Source organism: Lipotes vexillifer, unplaced genomic scaffold, assembly GCF_000442215.2.
Source record: "Lipotes vexillifer unplaced genomic scaffold, Lipotes_vexillifer_v1.1 scaffold255, whole genome shotgun sequence".
In the NCBI taxonomy this organism is placed as follows: domain Eukaryota; kingdom Metazoa; phylum Chordata; class Mammalia; order Artiodactyla; family Lipotidae; genus Lipotes; species Lipotes vexillifer.
In genome coordinates, this window is record NW_006794578.1 from 69,733 (window position 1) to 89,784 (window position 20,052).

The 20,052-nt window shown below is 40.4% G+C and overlaps 1 non-coding gene across 1 annotated transcript; it reads left to right on the forward strand.

The window, feature by feature from the left end:
• Positions 1-11,917: 11,917 nt before the first annotated feature.
• On the forward strand, positions 11,918-11,989 carry TRNAE-UUC (transfer RNA glutamic acid (anticodon UUC)). Its single transcript has one exon. It is a non-coding gene; the product is annotated as a tRNA-Glu (tRNA).
• The last annotated feature ends 8,063 nt before the right edge of the window (positions 11,990-20,052 follow it).

A 20,052-nucleotide genomic window follows, 5' to 3' on the forward strand; every position in this document is an offset into this window, starting at 1 on the left:
AGAGTGATTTTAAATATATAATTCAAATTTTCAAAAAATTTAAAGTGTTCCTCTGCCTTTGCCTTAAGAAAATTCTTTTTCAAGTTTCTCAAAAGCGATTGTAACAGATGGTGACTAGTAGATTTGTTTGTGCATTTTGTAGATGAGCTCTTAATTTGCATTATTCACCAGTGTTTCCTAGAAGTGAATCAAAGAGCAGTAGTCTGTTCTGTCAGCTCTTGGAGAGTTACAAGTTAGTATTCCGGAGGAAGTTTGTCCCTTGTTCTTTAAAGGAAGGTTGGAGAGACACCTTAACTGGGTAGAGGAGAAGTCACCTTTTTGTATATGGAATCAGCGTCAGTGAGCCTCTAATCATTGTTAGCACAGAAAGAAAGTTTGTAAAATACTGGTGGCTTCTGGGAAAGTCACTCAAGATGTAGTCCATGGTTGATTTTTTGCCCCGACAAAGATGACAATAAGGTATTAGAGTGGCAACCAGTGGGAAAACTTTAAAAAGAAGCCCCTGATCTAAGAGTTAGCAACTTAGTTGATAAAGTTATAAAGTAGCTTTTTTTCCCAACTATCTCCTTAAAATGTTTCCATATATAAGATGGGAGGGGGGCTTCCCTGGTGGCGCAGTGGTTGACAGTCCGCCTGCCGATGCAGGGGACACGGGTTCGTGCCCCGGTCCGGGAAGATCCCCCGTGCCGCGGAGCGGCTGGGCCCGTGAGCCATGGCTGCTGAGCCTGCGCGTCCGGAGCCTGTGCTCCGCAACGGGAGAGGCCACAACAGTGAGAGGCTCCGGGTCCCCCAAAAAAAAAAAAAAAAAAAAAAAAAAAAAAAAAAAAAAAAAAAAAAAAAAAAAAAAAAAAAAAAAAAAAAAAAAAAGATGGGAGGATGCTCTTTTCCGTGCCCATAGATGAAAACTCAAAGACTTCCATGATTTTTTCAGTCATTCTTAGGTAATAACTCTACATGCCCCCCAAATCTCCAAACCTAATCTTCTTTTTTCAAACCTAATCTTGATGTATTAAAAATGTCTCATCTCACAATATCAAAATTCCAAATGTGACTTAAAGTTAAATCTTCTCCCCAGTTGCAAGCAGGAAGCTGGAGAAATGAAGCATGCTGCTTCTTTTCCCTCTTCCTGTGCTATGGCGTTCAGCCCTCCTCCTCCTCTTACTAGCTGTGGTTTCTGAGCCCTCCTAGGTTGAATTCAAGGAAGGAAGGAGGGACACGAAGATGTTCCGTTTGGACTGGTGCTGTTATAAGATGCTTTCATTATTTCTGAACCTGACTGGAGACACATTCTCTAACAGAAATTTTCTTGGCTTCTCCAGGAACCATCCATCACCAGTGCTGGGGATGTCTAACACGTAATTCCCATAAAGTGGGTGATTCATTATTCCCGATCACATTCCTTACTCCTCCTGCAATCCCTAGGAATCCAGAAATATGCTGAACTTCTATCTGTCCCTTCAGCCCTCTACTGAGCAGGGCCTCACGTAGCCCACGCTGGCTCTCTTTTGCATGTGGCTCACTGTGGACCACAGGAAATATTAGTAATTATCCGCTCTTTGTCCTTACGAGCTCTGGGAGTGTGGGCTGATCCTAAAGCAGCCCCCTTAACTTGAGCTCATCTGTCAAGATCTAAACTGTCCACCTCTCACTTTCAATTTTTCAGATGGGAGTCAGACTCGAGAACATCGTCCTTCAACTAGAGGGGACACACATCAAATTCTTCCAGTGGTCCTCTTGAAACCAGTCTTGGCTAGAGAGGAAAGAGAAGCACGCCGCCCTCTCTCCTCCGTGGTGGGCACGGGACCCAAGGTACAAGCTTTTCAAAGGAGTCCCTCCAGAAACCCCACAACACTGACTGCCAGCACCTGGCACTTTACACCCTCACTGTGGATGACGTTATTAGAAGTTGTAAAACTGTGCTTCTGAAATTACCTTGAAATTTTGCAACCTGGTCCAGAATCCCACTTTAGAATGTCATACCCATTATATCTTGGTGCTTCCTGGGAACTTCCCATTTAACATTTTACTACACATAGTACTGAAAATTTGGAACCTACAGGATCATGTGATAAAGAAAACAAAATCACTGATAATGATTTCACTTCTCACACAAATATAATTACTGTCAGCATTTGGGGGAATATTTGTTCTGCCTCTGCCTAGAAACATGTTTAAAAATACATACTTGGAGAAGATGGGGTTATACTGTCCGTCCTACTTGTAAACTGTTCTTTTTTACCCTAATATATTTTGAACAACTTTCCAAGTCAATAAATGTACTTCTACATATTTTTAGATGGCTGCTCTAGATAATCACCTTTGGACATACAGTGTTGATTCAAGAAATCATTACTATTATAATGATTCCGTTATATAAAACCCACTCTCATGAATATCTTTGTGGACAAATGTTTGTGTTCATAGTAAAATATAAAGTTAGAAATAAAAGTTACAAGTAAAACATAAATCCCACCATTCAGGAGTAGTACTTTAAGCTGTCATCAGTAATCACTAAGTTCACATTAGTGTGAATTAAGGGTCTAGGAGAAGATTTTGATTGAATGTCTCACAGAGCGAGGCCAAAGCCCACAAAGTACGTTCCAGCGGATTAGAAACAAATTTGACTCATATCCACAAGTTTTCTTCCTAAAGCCAGCTCTTATTCTCACCACGTGCGTTAAAATGTCACTAAATACTATTAATTCTACTTCAGAAATATTTCCTGGATGCAGCCCCTCTTCTGCATCTCCACCCCCTTTACTTGAATCCATGCCATCACCCTTTTTCACCTAAACGGCTATAATCACCGTCATGCCCCCCTCACCCTTCATCTACACTGACACCAGATTGGGCTCCCTTAAAACATTTATATTGATATTATTTGCAAATGTAGGTTCTATGCGGCTTTCAGATGGCTAAAGGATAAGTCTAAATGCATTGCACACCACTTCAAGGCATTCTCAATCTCACCCTTGTTTCCAGGCTTATACCTCACTCCTGTTGCCCCTGCCTTGCACTTTATGCTTTAGCCACACTAAGTTTCTCACTGGTCCTGAGATACACTGAGCATTTTCTAATGGTTCATTGTACGTATGCTCCTTCCTTTGTCTGGAGAGTCCTAACCTTCCTTTATTCCTTTTTCAAACTATCAACAGATGCTACAATCTCCTCTCTCTTTTCCTGAAATGTCTAGGTGGTGTCCACTGCTCCCTCTTCTGGTAGTTCACAGTGTGTACAGGGTTCTCTGTTGCATGCTTGGCTTTATCACATGCCATTGTATTGTTCTTTACCCCTTAGCCTGTCTCAACAGATTGAGCATCGCTGGAGGAGAGGGTCTTGGTCCTCCCTCACACCTCGCACCATCAGACATGGAGAATATGCTCAATAAATCAGAATGATCATTTAGAAATCTTTTTGATACTAATAAGATACTTAACTGTTCTGCAACATAATGTAGAAATGAGTATTCATTTTCCCCCATCTTTTATACCTAAAAAGGATAAAGCCAAGGGACGGAGGAGTCACCACCTCAAGGCGAAGCAAAGGAGTACCTGACTCAGGAAGCTGGGAATGTGATCCTGCCCTCCAGCTCATGAGAGGATAGGATAGCCGGTGAACCTTGGCTCAATGGGGTACATTACAGAAAACCCGAAGATTTCAATGTTAAAACTGAGGCCTAAAGATTTTAAAATATATTTCTCCTCTCACTGTGCTGACTGTGTACAATGATACCATACATAATATGTCTAAGATACAAGCCCACATATGCATTTCTGGGCTGCATGGAATAAATACTCCAACTCCAGTAAACATCATTTTTAAAGCACACGCTCAATGATAGATTTAAATTAGAATAAAAAGACAGAGAACAGCATATGAAACACTTCATTACCTTTTACATTTCGACGAAGCTTAGGGTAGAGGCAACTAGTAAAGTAACAAGATTGAAAAGTGGCTGGTGGAAAGGTCTTTAGCACTTCTCGTCTGACATTTTTAAAGGGGCTTATTAATGCAAAAACCCTGAGGCTTTCATCCTGCACATGCGGAAACTGAATCTCCGAGGCACAGACAGACAAGAAAGGAAGTAGGCCCCATCTGAGATGTTCCATAGAAGAGGGTGAAAGGAGGCTGCTGCTTCTACTCCTTCAATGTCCCTTCATCCACCCCATCCATCATCACTTTCCCAAAAGCCAAGCTGAAAAATGTGGTTTCCATCCTTATCCCAAACGCCAGCTTCACCAAACTCGACAGGCTGCGATGCCCCTGCCCGCCACATTACAGGCTGCTGGGCAGTGCTGTCCACCCCACTGCTAATGGAGTTATGCCACGAAAGTCTATCACCGCTCCAAGGGCCGAAATGGGCCATCAACCTGGCCCTCTGGTGTTTTGACTTTGTATGAGAAATCCCTGTACAGAAGCCAATCTGTTCTCCTTTTCAAAGCCAATAGAAACCAAGAGTCTCTGCTACCTCAGAGAATTCTGTCCACTACTTAGAAGTAAGATGTGAGGGACTTCTTTGCAGCATTAGTCCAGCTGACCCCATATTCTAGAATCCAGTGCCCTGTTTTATTATGCCCCATCTCAACACACTATAGCACCATGTAATATGGTCCCTACGGTGCACGTTGCAAGCCACGTCTCATTCTGCTCCTCACATCCTTGTATCCTCAGACAACTGGGGATTGAACCAGAGTTGTCAAAATTCCTTTCCTTCTTGAAAAGTGCTTCTTAACTGTCCCTCCTTTTGTTTATTCTGGACAACTACTGAAACTTCCCTCTCATCCCAATCCATTCTAGCCTCACACTCTCTGAGCATTTGATCCCCTCATCATGCTGGCAGGTAAGAGGCCCTGGACAATCCCCTCAAGAGATCACAAGCCCTTCTTACCACCTCCCACAGCAACCCCGACTAAGCCTCCCCTCACTGAGTTGATGGAAAAAAGAGAACTAGGTACAGGTAATCTCTGCATTTCAAACTTTCTACTCATAGGGTAGAAGAACACTTCAAAGATAGTTAAACATCCAGTTGATAACTTCAAGGAGCCAGGTCAAGAGTATGACAATTCAGAAAGATAGTACATAGTATATAAATCTACATCCCAGGGGCCCCTGTAAAAGAATGATCAAAATAAGAAGAGGTCAGTCAAAGAATAATTCTTAAAGGGAAAAAATAAAAGAATATGACAATTCATTTGGAAGAGTTTTTATCCCCTTGATACTACACTGGTCCTCGTTTCTCTGCCTTTGAAAGCACTCCTGAGTCTTCGTACCTTGGTAAAACAAACATCACTATGGCTAAAATCATCCTGGTCTCCCCTGACCTGTACTCCTGACCACATGTGCAGAGCTAAGGAGGCATAGAGCTTAATGGTAATCTACAGATCATCTCATAAGAAGTCCCCTACAGCCATTCCCACCATTTTACAAAAGGAGAAAATGAGGCAAAAAGGAAGAGATTTGTGGGCTTCCCTGGTGGTGCAGTGGTTGAGAGTCCGCCTGCCAATGCAGGGGACGTGGGTTCGTGCCCCGGTCTGGGAATACCCCACATGCCGCGGAGCAGCTGGGCCCATGAGCCATGGCCGCTGAGCCTGCGCGTCCAGAGTCTGTGCTCCACAACGGGAGAGGCCACAGCAGTGAGAGGCCCGCATACTGCAAAAAAAAAAAAAAAAAAAAAAGAAAAAGAAAGAGATTTGTTTAAGTTAGAAGGGGAGATACAATTTATTAGCATTTCAGGGCCCCTCACTACTAAGCCACTGCTCTTTTCACCAATCCAAGCAAATGATATTCAAGCTACTAAAGATGACCCCAGAGGGCTCTCTCATCAAGGCGGAATTTCATGCTCAGCACAGGACTTCATACTCAGCAGTCGTTAATAAAGAAGTGACACTCCAAACAGGACAAGTTTCCTGGATAAGAAAGGCCTGAGGCAGTGGTTTTTGTTTTTGTTTTTCTTTTCTTTTCTTTTCTTTTCATGACCAAGAATGGATTCTCTTCTGCCTCAAGACCTTGGAGGATTCTCTACTTCTAACATCAGAGCAGAAACACCTTTAAGAGTGGTGCTCTAGGGGCTTCCCTGGTGGCGCAGTGGTTGAGAGTCCACCTGCCGATGCAGGGGACGCGGGTTCGTGCCCTGGTCCGGGAAGATCCCACATGCCGCGGAGCGGCTGGGCCCACGAGCCATGGCCGCTGAGCCTGCGCGTCCGGAGCCTGTGCTCCGCAACGGGAGAAGCCACAACAGTGAGAGGCCCGCCTACCGCAAAAAAAAAAAAAAAAGAGTGGTGCTCTAACAACAGTGTCCAAATTTGGAACCTTGAAACTCAAGGGCACACCTGAGGGACAAAGCAGCTTGAGAGACTTTAAACTCCTAAGACTTCATCAACAATCAACTCTTGAGGGTCTTCAGAGATGACGTGATGACTGTAACATAAAATACCTGATTTTTTGGAAACATGGTGAAACTTGCTCAAGTAAATTAGTATTCTATTTCTTTTCACCTCAAGTAGTCACTCTGTAAGAAAGTATACTTTATCCTAACATATAGTCATTTCACAAAATATTTTCGAACTTCTCTTTGGAAATTGCCATCAAAGCCTATTCAGCTTTCTTTGGAGGGTCTTCAGTGTTAATAGATGCTTCTTCCTAAGGTGGATTTGGATATTAGAAATAGCCAAAAGTCACACTCTTAGTTAATTAAAAGGAACAAGGCAGGTAAAATTATGTTTTTGTTTAAAAATTGTACATTGATAAAGACACCAATTTTCTGGGTTGTTCTGAAGGTGTTTCCAAAAATGTCATTTCAAAAATAATTTAAGGAATGTCGATATCATTGGAATAATCTTCCCAAGTGATTAAAGCAGAATCAACATTCATTCCTTCAAATAAGCTTTGGTATTGTGGTTCAAAGACCAGCCACAAGTATGACACAGTCCCCCAATGAAATACACACTGTTATTTAAATGGACATTTGAAAAGATGTTTAATAGCTTAGAAAATGCTTTTGTTATAACATTAAATGAAAAAAGCAGGGTATAAAATTATACATCACAGATTATTACAACCACATAAAAATGCTCATAGATAAAGACTGGAGGAATAGATACCAAGAAGTTAAAAGTGATGGTCTTTGGGTGGTGGACCAGCAAGTGATTATATTTTTACTGTTCAGTGTTGTCTAAAATGTTTAATGAACAGGTATAACCTGCAGTGATGAGAAACACTTTCTTTTCTTTCTTAAAACAACCTCAATTACATGTAAGCATTTTCTAATAACCAATGAAAGAATTCCTTCTATTAGCCTCAAATTATGATCACTTCCCTGCATGGTGCCTCATCTGTAACATGAAGTAGCTGGGTAGTTACCATCACTCTGAAGGCTTTAGAAAAGACCAAATGCAGCAACCAGCGATGCTAAGATTAAACACCCAGAAAAGTCACAGATTAATAAAATAGTATGATTTGGTTCTATTAAAGAAATATTTTGTTTACTTGAACATCTTATACCATGATTAGACTAAATTTCGTAACTGCTTATTCATTTTAGACCAAAGTTGACCATGTGTTCATTAAGAAGCTTAAACATAACCATACAGCAGCAGATCTAGACTTTACCTAAAGACATAGTAGTCTATTTTTAAAAAATTTTTATTGGAGTAGAGTTGACTTACAAAGACATGGTAGTCTTTAACTCAACTGGCATACTACTGTTGGCATACTACTAAATTCATTCCTTCAGTAGGCATTTATCAAGTGCCATAAGGCACCCAGCACCAGGTACCCAAAGGCTCTATGAGCGATTATATTTTGCATATCTATGGTACAATACTTTCCTTGTTCACAAAACATGATGACTTATGTTCCCTCTGATTTTTCACACAACTCTGTATTCATGATACAGCTATTGTTAGGGTTCATCACACGAAATTAGGAATAGTTTTAGGATGAACTGTTAACACCCTGAGGGCAGGAACCATGCCTTAATTGTATTAATAGTCAATAAGTTTGCAAAGTTAAATTCCCATTGTGCAGATTAGGACACTGAGGCTTAAGGATGTTGCGTGATTTGTTCACAGTCATAAAGCTAAAAAGTTGTTTGGGACACCCAACTTATTTTCTATTTTACACCTTTCCTATAATAATACCAGCACTTTGATACCTACAGTATCTTTTAGATATAACTAACAAAAAACTTAATTCAACACTCAAGTATCTAAATTCCTAGAAGCGATAAAATTTATAATGAAGAGAGTGACTCTGTACTTTACAAAAATACCTGTAATAACCATATAAACAACTAAGGATGACTAAATACATTTACAACTAGGCAATTACAAAGAAAATGTGCTATAAAAATATAAATAATAATGAATCAAGTAAGCTGAGTTTATCCTCACTGGAAAAGATAATACCTTGAGCTGTGAGCTAACAGAGGTCCTCAAAATCCTAAAAGATATCAGTAGAGGTAGAGAGAGGAAAATCATTCATATGGGAGAAGTGCTAATAAAATTATCTAGAGACCATCATCTGAGAATTAAAAATGAGGACACCTAGGATTGGGGACAGCATATTTTCTCCCAAAGAGTAATAAACACAGGCTCCCTGGATTCAATCAGTTCAAATATTATATAATTCTTCCCTAATACACCTGAAAATGAAGCCCTCTACGCAGTGATGTACTAGTTAAGTGTACAATCAGATCGTGGAGGGGTGTGGGGGGTTGGGTTGGGGATGTATGCGTGTATATATGTACATATGTTTTTTATAAATTTTACTGATATAAAAGATGTATTTCCCACAATTTAGAAATAAAAATAACATGTATTATTTTTTATTGTAAATTCTACACAGTCAGCTGATTCTCACAGAATGCATTTGCTGATTTTTGCCATACTTTTGTGGCCACAGCCAACATATGGTTGCAATTTAATGAGTATAGTCCAGACTCATTGATGTCACTGAATGTCTAATTAGGAGGAGATGTACAGTAGTGCACCATTGTATAATATTTCCACCAAACAGATAAAATAAATGTAAATAACCACCAGAGCATATATAACAGCAAAATCCAGTAAAATGAGAATGCGATGAGTTTTGAATATGTATTACTCATTTCTAATATGACTTATTTGATTTTTAAGTTGATATAATTTTTGTTAATAATGGCTCTGTTTGTGGCATGGGGGCGGGGGGGAATTCCCAAGATGGCAGAGTAGAAAGCCTGAGTTCATCTCTTCTTGCAGGCACACCAAAATTACAACTATTTACAGAACAACTATCAATGAAAAAGACCAGAGCCTAACAGAAAATATCTTCCACATCTTTAGGTTTACATATAAAGAAGGAACCACAACAAGATGAGTAGGAGGGACGGAATTATATTATAGTCAAGACTGATAACCCCAGGTAAGCAACCCACAAATGGAAAAATAATTATAATTGCAGAGGTTTTCCCCAAAGAGTAAGGGGTTTGAGCACCACATCAGGCTCCCCAACTCAGGGTCCTATGCCAGGAAGATCAGCCCCAGAATGCTTAGTTTTGAAGGTCAGCAGGGCTTATTTGGGGGAAACACAGAGGGCTGTGGGAAATAGAGACTTCACTCTTAAAGGTGAAGATTCCCACAAAATCTCACACATTCCAGGACCCAGAGCAGAAACAATAATTTGAAAGGTGCCTGAATCAGACTTATGTGCTGATCTTAGAGAGTCTCCTGGAAAAGAAAGAGGCATGTGAGGCACACCCTGGGGACACAGACACTGGTGGTAGCCATTTTGGGGAGCTCATGCTACCATATGCACACAGGTGCTGGCAATCACCATTTTGGAATCCTTCCTCCAGATTATTAGCCTCAGGACCCAGCCCTGCCTTGGCCTAGCCGCCTGTAGACACCAGTTGTGGGATGCCTCAGGCCAAGCAACTAAATGGGTGGGGACACAGCCTAACAGCTGACAGGCTGCCTTAAGACCTCCTGAACCCACAGTAATCCCTGTACATGTCCCTGCCAACCAGAAGGCCCAGGACCCAGCACCACACACCAATATGCAGGCAACAGACCTGGGACCCCAGGACCCAGCTCTGCCTACCAGTGGGCAAGCACCAGCCCCAGAATGCCCTGGGCCCCAGCCCCACCAGTGAGCCTGCTCAAGCCTTGGAACCAGCTTCATCCACCAGCAGGTGGACACCAGCCACAGCAAAACCACAGCCCCACATCCTGCCATGGCAGGACCCAGCCCACCCATCAGCAGTCCAACACAAGCTTCAGGACACCCCACACACCATTGCCAGATGTGTCAGGAACTGATCCCATCTACCTGTGGTCTGACACCAGCTCTGGGACCTGGGGCCTGGCAGCCAGATCCCAGGACCTGGCTCTGCCTTGCGGTAGGCTGGCACTAGCCCTGGGATCTCCTGGACCCTGACTCCACCCACCAGTAAGCCAGTTCTAGCCTTAGGGCCTCCCTGGGATCCACAGTCAGCTTCCTCATGACCCAGCCCTGCCAACCAACGCTGGCAGCCACCAAACAAGGCGAGACCTAGCAACAAACCAGACCAGGGGCCATCCATGCCTACCAGACCTCCCACAGTAGTCAACCTGCCACAACAAGAGGACCCACACAGCCCATATAGAGGCACCACTAGAGCATATAGCTCTGGTGACCAGAAAGGAGTGCACTGCTGGGACACATAGGACATCTTCTACAAAAGGCCACTTATCCAAGATTAGGAAACAGAACCAACCTACTAGATACATAGAAATAAAAACAGCAAGTTAGGCAAAATGAAGCAACAGAGGAACATGTTCCAAATGAAGAAACAAGAAAAAAAAACATAAGAAGAACTAAATGAAATGGAGATGCAATCTACCCAATAAAGAGTTCAAGGTAATGATCATAAAGATGCTCAAGACCTATGGAGAAGAATGGACAAACAGTGAAAAGTTGAACAAAGTGTTAGAAAACAGACCCATACAGAGCTGAAGAATACAGTAATTGAAATAAAAAATACACTATAAGGAATAAACAGTAGATTAGATGATACAGAAGAACAGGGAACAAATGAAGAAGGAACAAAAAAAGGACTATAAAAGCAACCCCAAAACAATGAAAAAATGTCAATAAGTACACACATATCGATAATTACTTTAATTGTATATCTAAATGTTCTAATCAAAAGACAGACTGGCTGAATGGATAGAAAATCAATACTCATATATATGTTAGCTACAAGAGACTCACTTCAGATCTAAAGAAACCAGTCTGAAAGTGAGGGGATGGAAAAAGATATTCTATGCAAATGGAAATCCAAAAAATCCAGCATAGGAATGTTTATATCAGACAAAATAGACTTTAAAACAAAGACTGTTGCAAGAGACAAAGAAGGACATTACCTAATTATCAACGGATCAATCCAAGAAGAAGATATAACAGCTGTAAATATATGTGCACCCAACATAGGACAAACTAAACACATAAAAGCAAATATTAACAAACATAAAGGGAGAAACTGACGGTAATACAATAACAGTAGGGAACTTTAAGACTCCACTTACAGCAATGGACAGATCATCCAGAGAGAAAATCAATAAGGAAACACTGATCTTACATGACATGTTACATCAGATGCACTCAATAGATACATACAGAACATTCCATCCAAAAGCAGCAGAATACATATTCTTTTCAAGTGCACATGGAAGATTCTCCAGGACAGATCATATGCTAGGTCCTATTACAAGCCTCTGTAAATTTAAGAAAATTGAAATCATATCAAGCATCTTTTCTGACCACCACACTGTGAGACTAGAAATCAACTACAAGAAAAACTGCAAAAAACACACACACGGTGGCTAAACCACATGCTACTAAACAACCAATGGAGCACTGAATAAATCAAAGAAGAAATTTAAAAATACCTGGAGGGAATTCCCTGGTGGTCCAGTGGTTAAGACTCAGTGCTTTCACTGCAGTGGCCCAGGTTCAATCCCTGGTCAGGGAACTAAAATCCCACAAGCCATGCAGTGTGGCAAAAGAAAAAAAAACCCAAAACACCTGGAGACAAATGAAAAAAAAACACAATGATTCAAAAATCTATGGGATACAAAAACAGTTCTAAGAGAGAAGCTTATAGTAACACAAGCTTGCTTCAGGAAACAAGAAAAATCTCAAATAAACAACCTAATCTTACATCCAAAGGAACTAGAAAAAGAAGAACAAACAAAACCCAAAGTTAGTAGAAGGAAAGAAACCATAAAGATCAAAACAGAAATAAATGAAATAGAGACAAAACAAAAATAGAAAAGATCAATGAAACTAAAAGGTGGTTCTTTGAAAAGAAAAACAAAATTGACAAACCTTTAGCCAGATGCATCAAGAGAAAAAGAGAGAGGACCCAAATCAATAAAAATCGAAATGAAAGAGGAGAACTTACCACAGACACTACAGAAATACAAAGGACCATAAAAGATTACTATGAAGAACTATATGCTAATAAAACGGACAACCTAGATGAAGTGGACAAATTCCTAGAAATGTAAAAACTCCCAAGACTAAACTGGGAAGAAATAGAAAATATGAACAGACCAATTATCAGTAATGAAATTGAATCAGCAGTAAAAAACAAACAAAAAAACTTCCCCAAAAACGAAAGTCCAGGACCAGATGGCTTCATAGGTGAATCCTACTGAACATTTAAAAGAGTTACCACCTAACCTTCTCAAACTATTCCAAAAAATTGCAGAGGAAGGAATGCTTCCAAACTCATTCTACAAGGCCAGCATCACCCTGACTCCAAATCTAGACAAAGATATCACAAAAAAAGAAAATTACAGGCCAATATCACTGGTGAGCATAGATACAAAAACCTTCAACAAAACCAAATTCAAAAATACGTTAAAAGGATCATACACTATGATCAAATGGGATTTATACCTGGGATGCAAGGATGGTTCAATATTCACAAAACAATAAATGTGTTACATCACATTCAGCAAAGAAAATCACTGACAAAACAAAAAGACAACATACTGAATGAATGGGAGAAAACATTTGTAAATGATAAGACTGCTAAGGGATGCAGGAACATGGATGGACCTAGAGATTATCATACTAAGCAAAGTAAATCAGAAAGAGAAAGACAAATACCATATGATATCACTTATATGTGGAATCTAAATACGACACAAATGGACATATCCACAAAACAGAAACAGACATAAAGAACAGACTTGTGGTTGCCAAGGGGGAGAGGGGATGGGAGACGGAAGTACTGGGAGTTTGGGATAAGCAGATAAAAACTATTACATGAAGAATATATAAACTACAAGGTCCTACTGTATAGCACAGGAAACTATATTTAATATCCTGTGATAAAACATAATGGAAGAGAATATGAAAAAGAATGTGTGTGTGTGTATATATATATATACATATACATATAAACACCAGAGTGTAAATCAACTATACTTCAATAAAATTTTTAAAAAAGACTGCTAAGGGGTTAATATCCAACATATATAAACAGCTCATGCAACTCAACATCAAAAAACCAAAAAACCCAATTAAAAAACTAGCAGAAGAACTGAACAGACATTTTTTCAAAGAGGAAATACAGATGCCCAACATGCAGGTGAAAAGATGCTCAACATCGGTAGTCACCAGAGAAATGCAAATCAAAACCACAATGGCATATCACCTCACACTGGTCAAAATGGCTACCATCAAAAAGAACACAAATAACAAATGTTAGCAAGGATGTGGAGAAAAGAGAACCCTTGTACACTGTTGGTGGGAGTGTAAATCGGTGCATTTACTGTGGAAAACAGCATGGAGGTTCCTCAAAAAATTAAAAACAGAGCTACCATATGACCCAACAATTCCACTCCTGGGTATATATCTGAAGAAAATGAAAACACTAATTCGAAAAGATACATGCATCACAATGTTCACAGCAGCATTATTTACAATTGCCAAGGTAAGGAAGCAACTTAAGTGTCCATCAACAGATAAACACAAAAAGAAGATATGGTACACACACACACACACACACACATACACAGCCAAATACTACTGAGCCATAAAATGAATGAAATTTTGCCATTTGCAACAATATGGATGGACCTTGAGAATATTATTCTTAGTGAAATATGTCAGAGAAAGGTAAATACTATATAATCAATTATATGTAGAATCTAAAAAACAAAACAAACTAGTGAATATAACAACAAGAAAAACAGACTCAGATATAGAAAACTAGTGGTTTATACTACTATGTATAAAATAAATAAGCTACAAAGATATTTTGTACAACATGGGGAATATAGCCAATATTTTATAATAACTATAAATGGAATATAATCCATAAAAATTCTGAATTGCTATGTTGTACACCTGAAACTAACATAATATTTAAATCAACCATACCTCAATAAAATAGGAAAAAATTATAATGGCTCTGTTTTAACAGTCCCTTTCAAGATTCCTGTGAATTTAACAGTGGGTTCGTATGAGCCAGTATGTGGCAGCTCCAGCATACCACCACCCCACTTCACCCCTATAACTCTCTGTTCTCTTATCCTGTTCCCTGCTTTATTTTTCTAAATGGCTTTCATCATCACTCACAGTTAGATATTTGTTTCTTGCTTACCTCTCCCACTAGACTATAAGTTCAATGAGGGCAGGAATTTTGTCTGTCTTGATCATTACTGCCATGGTTTCTGGCACATGGCAGAGAGGGGTGTGAGGAGCCCAGTCTGAGAGGCGTGGAGAGCTGAGGTCAAGTAATTCATGCCATCGCCACTGTGTGCTCAGTGAGTAGACTCTGGTGTGGAGATCAGAGTGAAGGAGTTCTTTGGGAAGTGTTCTTATTATCAATACCTGTGGAGGAAGGGAAGCAAGAAGGGCTGGCAGAGGAAGAAGTCTAGCTATGATACAGTCCCAACCAAAGCTTCAGCTTATCCCACAGGATCTCTGGAGCTGAGATGGACCATCAGAGTTGCCCTGAGTCTGAGTCTTTATACCCTCACCTCTTTGATTATGAATGGGCTGCCCTCAAATGGGGGCTTAACCTTGGAGAAGGTGATTCTCTTATTGATAGGTGGTTGATAGCTAAGGAGTGTCTGTCAGTAGCAGTCCAGCAGCTGGGGAACATGTCCTGTGCTAGGTTAGATTCAGGACGAGGTGCCAGTGCCAGCAAGAAATTGGAGTGCAATACAAAAATAGAGATGGAGCAAGTCACGGGAATCATAGGGAGGGAGCACAATTGGTGGGACTGAGAGAAAGCGTGCAGCTTGGAAAACATTCAAGTACCCAGTGCTTGCTCCAGGGTCATTGTTTTTCTGGTGCTGGGGAGCAACAGGAGAACCAGAGTGGTAATACACTGCCTGCCTCTCTCATTTACCTGGTACATCTGTAACCCTCATAGAAGCCCTAGCCAGTTTGGCTGTTACCCAGGATTCTTACACAGCACATGTCTTCAAAAATATGTATTAAATATCTATTATGTGTCAGGCCCTGTGCTACATTCTACAAATGCAAGGGTGAATGAAATCAACATAGTCCCTGACCTAACGGAGCTTACAGCTAGTGCAGTGGTTCTTAATCATGACTGCACATTATTATCACCTGCAGAGCTACTTTAACTTGCCAGTGCCTGGGCCTCAGGTCCAGGGATTCTGATACAATTGGCATCAAATGCAGCCCTAGCATCAGTATTTTCCAGTTGATGTTTATATATAGTCAGATTTTAGAACCATTACTTAAAGCCATTGAATGAAAAGAGTAAACACCCGGTACTCCCAAATTCAAACTGAAAAACATACACCCTGAACACAAAGAAACAAAACCAAAAAAAAAAAAAAAAAAAATCTAAACAATGTCCTGATCCAAAAATACAATTTCACCTAGTCCACTGTACCCCAGTCTGAATCATCACTCATGACTAGATTAAGTCATTGATATCACATCTCTAGAACAGATGGAGAATCTTTTTGCTGATTGGTTGGGATTACAAACTGTATGTATTCCCTGTGTCGCATTGATGGCACAACTAGAAGTGCCTTTCACACGTCAGTAGACATCAGGGCAACCCAGACAGGGTCTAGACTGCTCCTGCTAAAAACTGGCAGCACCTTGGGCTTTTGTCTCCTGATATTGTCAACAATAAGTCAGCCTTTCTCTCTGAATTCCTGACTCTAGTGACCAGACACAGTATTTAATTAGTGTTTCAATTACCCTTTAAATATTTGCACATCAAGTTCAATAAAGATCAGGCAGATGAATTTTGGGACAGTGGTTGTATCATCAACCATTTCCACAGAGCTAGTTTACCTGAAGGTTAACAATTCGAACAGAGGGGTTTAAAAAGTTGTTAATTGGTGTAAATACTTTTTCAGCTGCAGGAATCAGCCCTGTGAACAAGAAGAGCTCCTTTAATCTTAATGAACTAAGATGGTTTTCATGCATCGCAGCAGCTGGTTGGGTCCTACACTGCAGTTATAAGAGCTCAGAGGTCATCTCCTTCCAAAAAAAATTTCATATTGGTTAAATTGTAGTTAGCCTGTACACAATTAACCATAGGATTACCAGAATAACTTTATTGCCTGGAATGTTTTTTAAAAATCATGCAAATAATAAAATTTGAATGGAAATGATTTGGAGTGGAGAAGCCAGCTTTATATTACTATCAGAAGATGAAAGAGAAATGGAGGATACCTGTAATCAGACTGGCTGTTAATATTACCTTACCTATTTTTGTGCTTAAAGGGTAATAACCTTGCTTATAATGAAAAGAAATGTAGGGGAGACTGAGGGAAGGAAAGAGAAAGGAAACTTAAATGGCATACCTGTCCACAGCACTTCATCAGGACTAAAATGACTTTCAACACTATGTAGATTAAGTGAGCACATGTTGAGGCCTCTGCCCATGTTTAAGGAGGTACAGCTGGATTTTCATTTAATTCTGAGTTTTCTTGCCTACAGGATTTTACAGGTTTTTGGCTAGTTTTCAACTCAGGTTCAGTATGTTTAATAATGTTTAATAATCCACCCCTAAATGAGATAAATGGATTTCAGAAAGCAGAAGATCCCAGACAAAGGCAGATTACTTGGGCATCGCTCAAAATGGAATCGCTTTGTATTTTTGCATAGCTTCAGGCCCTGTCTTCTGAGTATCCAATTAAGGGGGAAAAAGAAACTACATGTTTCAATCCCTTATGAGTCATTTCTCCAAAATTAGGATTCACCCTTCTGTTTCCAACACATATCCACTATTTTAGAAATCTTTCCAGGATTCTTCTAGGACTTCACTACTCAGTTTGTGGTGGTGGCTTTTTTTTCCCCAAAAGAATTTGCGTGGCCTCTATCTGGCTTTTCTCAAGGCCACGGAGCTCATATTTTTAATCTTTTATGTCATGTTACCTCTTTAATACTCTGTCTGTCAGAAGACAGAGTTGGACAGGATCTTGAAACTGGAAGCAACCTCATGCGTCATCAAGGCCAGTTTCCTTATTTTATAATACTGCTGATGCTCAAAGTGGTTGGCTGACTCTTCCAAGGCCCCGTACTCTTTGCGGAAGCAATGACGGAGAGCTCCACCTCTAGAGTCCTACACACTCGTTTAGATTCCAGCACCAACATCTACTGGTTGTGGGACCTTGGGCAAGTTAGTTAACCTTCCTGAGTTTCAACTTTCACATCTGAAACAGAAATAGGAATAGTATTCTTGGAAATGTGAAAAGGATCAAATGAGATAATGCATGAAAAAGCTCTTAGCCCAATGTCTGACACAGTGACCACTTGATAAGTGAAGATCATTACAGCTATTGACAGAAGCCAGACTAGAATCAAAAATCCTGACTTCCAGTCCCAGTCTCATCCCTTTTTATCACATTGGACAACTTTTTCAGTTGTCAGAGCTCTACCATCAAAGTTCTAGGCCTTCTTGCTCTAGAAAGAAATATATTTCCTTTCATCTGTATTGTACTTCCTTCAGTCCCATGAAGAAGTGAGTTAAGAAATGATTGTTCCTTCAAGATGGCTCTTCCAAAATGTCTCAGCAGAAGCAAAACGAAGGGTGGGGTCATTGCCCCGGAGGAGAAAAAAACGCTCGCGTTATTTCCAGCTGCACTGCAGTAATGCCACGTTGCTGTTACTTCCCCATCTAACTTCTTGCCTATTTTCTTCCTAACCACACAGTTGGCCACAGTTTGTACCTCTGTCTCTAAGAGCATCTATTTCATAAATTAATTATGCTCTCTGAAAAGGCAGTAGACACCTAGGGTGTAGAAAGCTGCTCCAACATGAAGTGAGAAGACCACTCTGCCTGCTTCCTAAAAATGATGTTGCCATTCCAAAGGGCTATTCTTGGGATCATTCATTTAGAAACTGCACCAACATCTTCATAATAAAGAAGGCAAAACAAAACACTAAGCCCACCACTAACCTTCATTACGTTGTCAGAAAGAATAGCTTCTGAAGTGTGTCAAGCATGAAAAGCAGTTAAGGTGGAACATTTTCAATTTTCGACTCTGGTTCGTACAAAATGAACTTTCCTCTTCTGATCTGCATCGCTGTGAGTAACTGCCACCTCTGACTCACTGATCAGTGTGCTGGGGCAAGGCAGTGCACGGACCAACAGTTGGCTCAGCTGCCACGAAGGCTTTCAGGGAAGCTCATCCATTGTGTTGCTATGGAAAACACTGAGGGAGCTGGCTCATACCACAGTCAACGCTCAGATATAAAAATAAAAGTGATCTGAGAAAACCGTACTCCCAACTTGGTCAATTTGGAAGGAAAAGCAATAACATGAAACTCAAACTGAACCTGTGAGACCCTTGTTTCTTGGAACCTACCTGATTCCCCAGGAATGAGCTTGAATGTTATACTTTTGGAGGTTGATTCAAAACAAAGGGAACTTTAGAAGCCACACTGGAATCCACGCGCTCTCTCCCACCTTAGATTTCTCTCACATCTGCTCCCTTTTCTAGTTGGTCATTGCGTTCTACTGCCCTTCTTCCACTTTTCTCAGATCTGCCTGTTCCTTTCACTTCCATCACAGGCAAAATTCTTCAACATTCACATCTCAAATATTTCAACAGTCTCTTTATTGGCCTTCTTTGCAACCAATTTCTTTATGACCCAAACCAGCTTGTGTTGTGCTAGAGGACTAATCTTTCCTAAGTCATAGTTTTCATCACATCTTACCCATTTGCAAACACACAATGGTTCTTATTTCGTGCAGGTATTCATATCCCTCCATCTCTGAATACACACAGCTCCATTTCCACTGCACATTCATTTCACATTGTCTTGAATTTGCCTCCTGCCTTCCTACCTCCAGGCTATTTGTTGCTCTGTTTTCTGATGCAATATTACCTTTCCTCTTCTTTAATCCGAATATTACACTTCACTTCTGGAGCCTCCTTCAGTGGGAAAGTAACTTCAGCCACTTCAATATTCACCACTTCATCTTTACTTTCAGCTACCTTTCAGGAATTTTTTCTTCTCTGAAGGTTTTTCACTTCTTTACCAACTCCATCTCTTGGTGGCTCTACCTCTCCTTCCTCTCTAGAAGGCACACATTCTGCAGAAGTTTCCCTTCTCCCATAGCTTTGCTCCTAACCACAACCAACCTTCTGGAGTAGCATGAAACATAAACCAGAGTGCAATCCTGGAAAAAACTACAAAAGAGAGATCCCAAAGACACTTGTGTTTTCAGCAATATTGTTAGGTACATAGAACACCTAAAAATTCTGGGCAATATGTAAAAGCCTTTAAAAAAAAATAATAAATGCATGGCTAACCTGGCTGGAAAGTAAGAAATGCCCTTAGAGGTCAGAATAAAAACGAAGTTTCAAATCCAGACATGAACTATCAGAATCTGTCACCCAGAAATGAAACATTAGCCTGTGTCCTCTGCCAATCCTGATGGACTCTAACTTGGCTTTGGCAGATGATGGGGAGACCACTGAGGTACAGGCATCGTGGGAGTGCAGATCAGGGATGTTTGTATCAAACAAGGGCCACAGGAAGTTTCCGTGGGTCAACTAAGAAAAGAACTGCCTC